Source organism: Cervus canadensis, chromosome 1 (genome assembly GCF_019320065.1).
Source record: "Cervus canadensis isolate Bull #8, Minnesota chromosome 1, ASM1932006v1, whole genome shotgun sequence".
NCBI lineage: Eukaryota > Metazoa > Chordata > Mammalia > Artiodactyla > Cervidae > Cervus > Cervus canadensis.
In genome coordinates, this window is record NC_057386.1 from 122005928 (window position 1) to 122016152 (window position 10225).

A 10225-nucleotide genomic window follows, 5' to 3' on the forward strand; every position below is an offset into this window, starting at 1 on the left:
GAAGAGCAGGATGGAGGAAATTTTGTAGGTGAAGAGGAATTCAAGAAAAGAACTGGCTGCTGGAAAGACAGAGAGCTGTGTTTCTAAGGGCTGCCACTTATCTGGGAGCTATAGGTCGCTCAGTGCTTTGATGTCACCCAATTTTAATCATAATTCTATAAGGCAGATATTACAATTCTCATTTTACCATAAAGGAAAGTTCATTAGAGAAAGTCACATGCTGGAGGTCACAAAGTTAGAGGCAGACATGGGGTTTGAATCTAGCCCTGCCTGACATCAAAACCTATGGGTTTAACCACCCCAGAACCTTCCTTAGAAAGCCCTCAGTGGCCCTCTGACTCTTATCCATACTCTCAATTCTGCTCACAAGGAGATGAGAAGAAAATGCAGCCTGGGGTTAGATTGTCAGTAGCTAAGGTTGCCAGATAAAATAAAAGGTGCCCAGTCAAATTTGATTTTCAGATAAACTATGAAACTCATTTAGTTTAAGTGTATCCCAAATATTACATGGGACATACTTATACTTAAAAAACATACGTGTTCATCTGAAATTCAAATTTAACTAGGTGGCCTTTATTGGTGTTCTGTATTTTTATTGAATACATCTGTCCACCTTTTCAAAAGAACACGTTTACAACTGCATTTAAACGAGAACTTACAGAACTTAGAAGTGCTTTGAGTAAAAAGTTCTTGCTTCCTGTGAAAACTCAAGTTCTCATATTATCAAGCTTAAATTAGGTTTCAGTGAAGCAAGATGGATTAAAGCTAGCCCCCTCTAGCCCCTTAAAAAAGAAAGAGCAATCTATTAGTTTTACTCAATATTGTGATTTCTTATGTGCAGAATGTCATGGAGCAGAAGAGTAGTTTCGAATGTTGCAATGTCCCTAAAAGGAAGGCGGGGGGTTGGGGGGTGGGAGTAGGGGATAAGAGTCCTAGATCATCCCGATTTGGGGATTCTCCAATCCTATGGGAGCTTCTTAAGGTCTCCCACCCCATCCCCATTTCTCTTCTATTCTGGACAGCTGAACCTCAGCTTTGCCTCCCATTGGGAGAATCCATCCCTTTGTAGGCCTCAGTGCACCTAATAGGAGGGAGCTGGGAGGGAGTACAATTTCAGAGCACTTAGCAGCCACAAGAGCTTCCCTTTCTTCTCGTCTCCCTGCTATTTGACAAACAAGAAGGTTGTTTAATCACAGAAAGCAGACTGAAGTGGAGTTTTTATCTTGAGTCATTCGCCAAAAGGATCAAATTTGGGTTGCCTTTGAAGAAAAGAAAGAGAGTGGCTTCTTTCCTTCTTCTTTCCTGTTCCATCGGTTTTTTTTTTTTTTTTTTCCTAAAGTGACAGTTTGAAGGGAAAATGCTTACAGTGTGTAAAAGACATAGAAAGCCCCCTGTTAAAGATACATAATCAAACCTTTTGGGCTAATGAAACCTAATGCTTGTCTGCATGGTTTCTCTCTTTTTTGCTTGACCGTTGTTCTGCAAACCCTCTGACCCATAGCTTCACATTTTTGTCCTCTGTATTGCTGGGGCTGCTTAGAATTTGGGATCCAAGAGTTATGTCAATCTTGAGATTGTCTAAACATTTGGGCCAGTGTATGGAGAGCAGGAAATATGGAAGCAGACACTTCCATACATTATTTCCTATAATAATGTATCCTGCAGGCATACATTATTTCCTATAATCCTCCCAACAATCTTGTCAGGTAAAGTGCTGTTTCCCACACCTTACAGATTAGGAAACAGACTCAAGGAGTTTCAGGGTAGATGAGGTCAGGTGAAGGCTTTGTGGAGGTGTTAGAACAGAGGGGCTGAGGTTGCTAATTTGATACCCACCGAAAGACTTTCTTGACTCACCCTAGTTGTAGTCTTTGCCTTCTGAATTACTCATCCTTACTCTAATAATATTGAATCCCAAACTGCTATTGTAATGTGGGTATTTTTCTTCTCACCACATGGGGTGACGTAGAACAAACGAAGTCTCCCCAACTTCCTGACAGCTTGAATGGAATAAACCAAATAAGGCAAAATGCTCTTTAGAAAATAGATTCTAGGACTTTCAGACTGTGGGCACGAATGCCGTACTGCTGCTAGCCGCTGATGGGATTTACCCAACACTTTGGGAAGTTCCTTGAATTTTCACCCATAGACTTCATCTGCTCACTAAGTGATTAAAAACACCCATATGAAGCCACTGGGGCAGGTTTCAGCAACCTACCTGGTCCAGTTGATCCCCTACTGCAGCTCTTTCCCACCATGCCTAGTGGTCTGCAAGGGGAAGGGCCTAAAATACAAAATGAAGAGTTGGGTGGGGGGTAGGGCTAGGGTTGAGAGGGGAAAGAATTCAGGTGGTAGTGATCCACTCTGTGAATGCACTCATTCATTCACGCAGATATTCATATAATCACCCAGTAATGTTTATTGAGTCTCCACTATGTGCCAGGACCCAGTCACAGCGTGGAGATTATAGCTATGAACACGATGGATGATACCATTCAACAAAGACTATTTATTTTAGTAGTTGGGAGGGGAGCAGATAGTTTTGGTGGTGAGTTTTATTATTATATAATCACGATGTGTGGCAGTTGTTTCAAATGAGCTACAAGTGTGTATCATGGAAGGAAGCTGGTCTTCTCCAAGGAGGGAAGATTCTGAGTTGAGATCTGAAGGATGAATAAGACTTAAAATAGGTGAGATGTGGGTGGCAGCGGGAAGAGAAAGCATCCTAAGCAGAGAGAACTGATGTGCAGAGATTCAGGGGGAAGAAAAGAACAGAGTAGTAGTCTGTTCCTCTATCCCTGAGCCCCCACTCTTGTGTTTGTGACATTCCCTTGCCTGCACGGTGAGACTCTGTCTATAGCTCCCAGGGATTCTTACCTAGCCAGGTATCTGTAATCTCATGGACAGTCTTATTCAAGTTTTATCCCAGGATAATGGACATAGACAGGTAAGCAAGAACTTTTCAGAGAATTTCATAGGTTTCATTGATCCCATAGGCCTCTGGCTTCAAAAAGTACAACTCAGGGAACTCAAACAGGGGCTCTGTATCAACCTAAAGGAATGGGATGGGGAGGGAGATAGGAGGGAGGTTTAAGAGGGAGGGAGCATATGTATACCTATGGCTGGTTCATGTTGGTGTTTGACAGAAAACAACAAAATTCTGTAAAGCTATTATCCTTCAATTAAAAAATAAATAATTTTTTTTAAAAAGAAAGAAAAAAAAGAAGTACCGATACCTTATTGTGACATCCATGCCCTTCCTACAACTCCAGCTTCTTCTCTGGCTTATCTCCAGCCCTGGGACCTGTAAACTGAGCTATTTCTGGGAAGAGACTCTGTTCTCTGCTCCTTCCACGCTATAGCCTGTGTTCTCCCCCTCTGCCTGGGACACTCTCTGCTCCTACTACCTCTCCTGGATGACTTTTATTTCTGTTTCACAACTCAGCTCAGCTGAGTTAGTTCCTTTAAAAATCTTCCCATAACTCCCTTGGGCTAGGCCAAGGACCCTTCTCGAAAGCTCTCCCCATTAGCGTGCTGGTAGCTCTGAATTCTGAATTTTGTCTTTTTAATGCTTTGTCCCCCTGCTACTGGATTAAGAGCTCCTTGAAAGCAGAGGCTATGATTTTCATTAGACCCCAGTGCCTAGGACCCCTATGCTCCTGAGACATTCAGTCAGTACTTCCCAAATAAATTAGTGGAGTGCCCCAGCCTTGTCCCCAAAAGTTCACTCCCTAGCCCTGTAGCTTTGATTCCTGTGTAACTCAAACCTGCATCCATGAAGCCAGACTCTAGCTGATTTCCATCCATGGGACTACAGCTCACAATTATCATCACACTCAGACCTCCCAAATTTCCATCTCTGTGAACCACAGGAGCTACTCTAAAGAGTTATTCACCTCAGGCCCCTTGCTTTTTCTAGGATGTTTGTGAATTTCCTCCAACCACTGGATCAAGTCCCCTTACTCCACAACCCACTGAATGTCCTTATTACTTCTGAGCCAACATTTAGCAAGCATGTAATCTGGGTCATACCAGGCTCAGAGTTGGCTTTTAAAAAAACTTGCTATTCCGCAGGAGGTCTGGGGACTAGCAGCCATGGCATTACCTGGGAGTCGTTTAGAAATGCAGAATCTCTGGTTCTACCTTTGACCTAATGAATCGGAATCTAAATTTTAACAAGATCCCAAAGTGATTCTTGAAAAGCACTGGAACACACAGTTTTTCAATTTTGGTTGCACATTAGAATCACCCAGGGAGCTTAAAAGAATTACCAGGCACCACCTCAGAACAACTGAATCAGAATCTTTGCTTATTTTATTAAATAAAAAAAGTATTTATTTGACCATGCTGGGTTTTCGTTGCAGCACGTGGGATCTTCTGTCTTCATTGTAGCATTCGGGATCTTTTTTTTTTTAGTTGCATCCTAGGTAGCTGTTCCACCTACCATCACCTGTGTGACCTCAAAGCCTCAGTTTCCACATATGCAAAGGGTGGATCACAATAATAGCGTCATCCTTGGATTGTTATGAGGAGGGAACAGATGATTCATGCTTAATCCAAAGCAAAGGTAGATAGCAGTCAGTCAACAAATACTAAATTTGTGCTGTGTTTAAAATTACTATTATGACTATTCCAAGCAAACAAAGTCATGAAGAAATTGTAGAATGTCACCCCTGGGAGGGCCCTTAGAGATGCCCAAGTCTAGGAGTTGCCACTGGGTTGAGAGGGAAAATGTTTATGCCTGAGGAAGGCTGGATGAGATGCTGTTAGGAATGGTGGGGTCTGTCCTGAAAAGGAAAGCATTTGCCTGTGACCTGTAGTCACTGAAATTCTGTTTTGAAATGCTCTGTGGGCTTCAAATAGAACACATTTGTTGGCCAGAAATTCATCCTGTGGACTACCAGTTGGAGGCTTCTGGGAACCCAACCATATGATTTCAGGTGGAAAAACTTAGGCCAGAATTAAGAATGAGTTGCCCAAGTTTATTTTTATTCTTTTTGGCTACACTGGGCACACAGGCTTCTCCAGTTGTGGCATGCGGGCTCAGTAACTGGGGTGCACAGGCTCAGTTGCCCCTCAGCATGTGGGATCTTAGTTCCCCTACCAGGGATCAAAATCGAGTCCCTGCATTGGAAGGCAGATTCTTAACCACTACACCTCCAGGGAGGTCCCGAGTTGCCCAAGTTTAATGAGGACAGGAATCCCAGTCCTTCAAGGCCTCTGTGTACTGCCCAGCCTCATATAAAGATCCCCTGAAGGAGATGGGGCTGAGAGTCTTAAGCTTGTTGCTCAAATTCCTGAATCATAGATCTAGGGAATCTTCCATAAAGTCTAGTTGACAAGGATTTTTTTTTAATGGCATTTATCATTTTTCTAAAAACAAAATTTATTTTGATTAATTTATTTATTTTAATCATGACCCCCAAAGAAAAGTATAAGAGAATGCTCGCTAGACATTCTGGCTGTATACTGTCAGACAATCCCTTCATTTATTTAAATAGAACCTGCTTCAGAGGGCCACCGTGGGGAATAAACATAAAGATGTTCGTAAAGTTCTTGCACAGAAAGGAAAGATTAAATGCGTTGGAAGTTACTCTGGGCTTTGAGTTGGCAGGAGCTTGCTTAGAATCTGGCCAGCCTGTAAGGTAAACTAAATTTCCAGGGGGAAAATGATGCATTAACAACTGTGGTCACATCACAACACTGACTATTGATTTGTTTGGTATTATTTCTGCAACGTCCAATCCAGGGGCAAGACAATAGGGAGGGTCCTGCTGCTGAGAGCTCGCCCCAAAGCACTTGGCTGCAGAAGATGCCTGGCTTCAGCTTTGCCTCCAGATCTGCAGTTTACAGGGACCTATTAATAGGAACAGCCTCGGTTTTCTCTTTCTTGTCCTTTTATTTTTTTCTCTGAACCAAAGGTCAGTTGCCTTTGTCTTCTGCTTCTGAGCATTCCAGGAGAGAATCCTGTACTCCTTTCAAGAGAAAAGAAGTAACAGACGAGACAAAGCGAGGCACATTCAGAAGTTGCATTCTGTCTTTAAAAGCAGAAGGTACTGAAGGTGGAAATTATATTTTAAGACAAAAAGTATTTCATGAGTTTCTACTGGTATCTCTAGCTCAAGTAAGGGCTGCAGGGTTTTCTCATAAATCATAAATATCACATTTGTATCTCCTTTCTGATATGCCAAAAATCCAAGTTTAGTGACACCAACATAATTACTCATTTTCTCTATCTCACTATATACATGTTTTAGAACAAGCATACTTACACTACCACCTATAATATGATTACTACTGAAATCAGTTTCAGATTTTGTTTTAACATCTCACTTGGGTGTATATTCAAACTACTGTGTTTTAAAGTCCACTGAAATAAAGTCACATTGAAGTTTATTTACTTTTATGCTTAATTTTTAGGGATTACTTTTTAATATAACTTTATTTTTTAATTATGTAAAATATTTGACTAAAGTCAAAACTTCCATAAGTATACTCAGACATAAGAATAAATGATGGATTAGAACACCACCATTTTTTGCAACCTCTAATAAATTAATAAATTAGGCAAAGATCTTCAGTGTCAGCGAGCATCACAAGAAAAAATCGTACATTATTAACCTTCTGGTGGAATTTCTTTTGAACTTAAATCTTATTAAACTTCTAGATCTAACCATCACCTAATAGAAAATAGAGGGTGCAGAGAAACGTGTAATCTATGCTGCAGGTATGCAATCAGGAAAAAAAAGATTATGGGAAATTCTACTAGACAAACAACCAGGTTTCTTATAAAAAAACAAAGATGTGCTCGCTTTGGCAGCATATACTAAAATTGGAATGATACAGAGAAGATTAGTGTGGCCCCTGTGCAAGGATGATGAAGTGTTCCATATTCCTCCTCTAGTTAAAAATAAAATAAAATTTAAAATACAGAAGAAGAAGAAAAGGAATTACATGTATGTATATGTGTGTCTGTGTGGTGGGGGAACTTACAGAGAAAAGCATGCTTAAGGAATAGCATCGATCAACCACAATGAATGAGCCTTATTTGAAACCCAATTCAAACAAACCAATAAACAAACAAACAAACAAAAAAAAACACTTAAAAGGCAGTTGGGGAAAAGTAGACATTGACTGGATATTTGATGATATTAAGGGATTATTGTTAATTTCATCTAGTGTGGTAATGATATGGCCATTATGCTTAAAAAAAGGCAGTTCTTATCTTTTGAGATACATACTGCAATATTTACAACTGGCTAGAATAATACAATGTCTTGGATATACTTCAAAATAATTTAGGAGTGTGGAAAGAGGGCCAGAGTAGGATTAAAAAAAAACAACTATGTGTTGATAATTGTTGAACTTAGAAATGGGTACACAGGAGCTCTTTATGCTAGTCTCTTTATTTTTTAATATGTTTGAAATTTCTATAGTAAAAAGTTGGTAAAAAGTGACTCACCTCTTTACCTAATAAATGTCCTTAAAGCAGACATTTTAGAAATGAAAAACTCGTGTCACATGTCAATAATGAAAGATAACTATGAAAATAAATTCAGTGAAAACAGAGCAGTATTATCAAATGCTAATTGCCCATGCTTCTGAATCTGAAGTCATTTTTTCACTGTTGAAATTAAGTCCTAAGAGATGTGTTAAAGACATTTTCAGAAAATCAGAATATGGAGATTTACTTCTGGAGGTAACCTAATGGCTAGGAAGACAAGTGATAAAAGGAATACTTTCTCACCATATATAACCAAGTGCTCTGATGTTATTTAGTATTCCATCTGCCTGGGTATCACCTACAACCTTCTGAGGGGTGGTGCCACCAGGGTTCCAAGGAATCCCACTTTGATAAATAATGATACAATGTCATTGGCTTTTAAAACTGGGCAGAATAATGGCAATTCTCTCATTTCATTGCATTGAGTGTATTCCTGCATCATTAACTTCCATTTTTTTCCTTCCATTCTTCCATCACTGTGTTCTCTGGTCTTCAGCCTCTTCTTTGTGTGTACCAATATGTGGTTTTTCCACACACTGAACTCTCTTTCCATTCTGAAAGTCAGTTTCCAAATCTGCAAAATTCAGACATGATAGTTCCTTTCTTATAGAGCTGTTGACAAGGATTAAATGAGAAGCTTCTTTTTAATTGAGGTATATAGTTGATTTATAGTATGTTAGTTCTAGTGTACAGCAGAGTGATTCAGATGTTTATATTCTCTTTTTCATTCTCTTTCATTTGGTTATTACAAGGTATTGAATATAGTTCCCTGGGCTATACAGTAGGACCTTGTTATTTATCTATTTTATATATAGTAGCTTGTATTTGCTATATCCCAAACTCCTAATGTATCCCTCCTCCTCTTTCCCCTTTGGTAACATAAATTTGTTTTTTATGTCTGTCAGTCTGTTTCTGTTTTGTAAATGAGTTCATTTATATCATATTTTAGATTCTACATATGAGTGATATAGTATGATACTTGTCTTTCTCTTTCTGATTTACTTTCACTTAGTGTGATAATATCTCAGTCCATCCATGTTGCTGCAAATGGCATTATTTCATCCTTTTTATGGCTGAGTAGTATTCCATTGTGTGTGTGTGTGTGTGTGTGTGTGTGTGTGTGTATACATAATGGATATATATATATACCACATCTTCTTTATCCATTCATCTGTCAATGAACATTTAGATTGTTGTAAATAGTGCTGCTCTGAACTTGGGATGCATGTAACTTTTCAAATTAGAGTCTTTTCCTGATCTATGCCCAGGAATAAGATTGCTAGATCATATACCAACTCTACTTTTAATTTTTTGAGGACCCTCCATGATGTTTTCCATAATGGCAGTATCAATTTAGATTCCTACCAAGAATGTGGAAGGATTCCCTTTTCTCCACACCCTCTCTAGCATTTATTGTTTGTAGACTTTTTGATGATGATCATTTCCCTATTGGTTCAGTGGTAAAGAGCCCACCTGCCAATGCTGGAGACATAGGTTCAATCCCTGGGTCAGGAAGATCCTCTGGAGAAGGAAATGGTAATCCACCCCAGTATTCTTGCCTGGGAAATCCCATGAACAGAAGGAACCTGGTGGGCTACTCTGTGGGGGTCGCAAAAGAGTCACATATGACTTAGCGACTAAACAACAACAATAATTCTGATTGGTGTGAAGTGATACCTCATTGTAGTTTTGATTTGCATTTGTCTAATAGTGAAGTTGAGCATCCTTTTTATGTGTCTGTAGGCCATCTGGATGTCTTTTTTGGAGAAACGTCTAAATCTCTACCCTAAATGAGATAACGTTTTTGAAAGGTTTAGCACAAATGGTGACTAGAACATAAAACGTAGTAACACTTATGCAATAGATGCAGTTATTATTATCTAAGATAGTCTATTGTCTCTTGGGGAACTATACAGTCAGGGGAGGAGGATTCCTGGTTTATTCTGTTAGTCCAGGAACGTTCGGAGCAGTGTATTTCCATAGTCTAGAAGAGAAATGGATAAAAAACAATGAGTGCTGTGTTCAAATTAGACATAAAATAGAGCTTTCAAGGAGTGAGGATTAGTAAGCCCAGAGTAGTAAAATCATTTTTTTCTCCCCAAAAGTCTATATGAAGAAATACAGTATCTTGTAATTTGAATAGTTTAGCATGATCTTTTTTAAGGGCACAGAGACAGATGAATTGGGCTCATTATCATGTTTCCCATTATCTAAGTAATTATTTGAATCATTCACTGTTCACTGGACTTTTGGAAACAGGTATAGACTGTCAGGTACCCTGATGTCCCTTGATGATGGTGGGTAATGATTAACCGTATTATACTCAGAAAATTTATAGACAGAGAAAGTAAGGGATTTACCCCAATAACACAGTAGTGTCAGTTAGGTAGAGTTTGAACTGCTTTAGGAGCATAGCTATTTCTCTGACCTAATGATGCTGCCTTTTTGGATCATCAGAGAGAAGGATGCATAGGAATCTCTGTAGTTCTTGCTCTAGAGTGCCTGAGTTTGCAAATCCTAGAATCATTTCTCCCTGATCTCCCATTTTTCTAATGAAAGAGCAATACCATTCAGGTAAAGAAGCACTCTCTAGAAATGGCTAGCAAATTGATTTTAACTGGAGTCCCACCTCTAACCAATTAGTGGTGGGATTTGAATCCAGGAAGTCTGGCTGTGAGGCTCAAGAATTTATCATCCAGCACTCCCAGCTTAAAAGACTCA

The 10225-nt window shown here is 39.4% G+C and overlaps 1 pseudogene; it reads left to right on the plus strand.

Annotated features, from left to right (window-relative positions):
* The first annotated feature begins 6806 nt into the window (after positions 1–6806).
* LOC122425287 lies at positions 6807–6897 on the plus strand (annotated as a pseudogene).
* The last annotated feature ends 3328 nt before the right edge of the window (positions 6898–10225 follow it).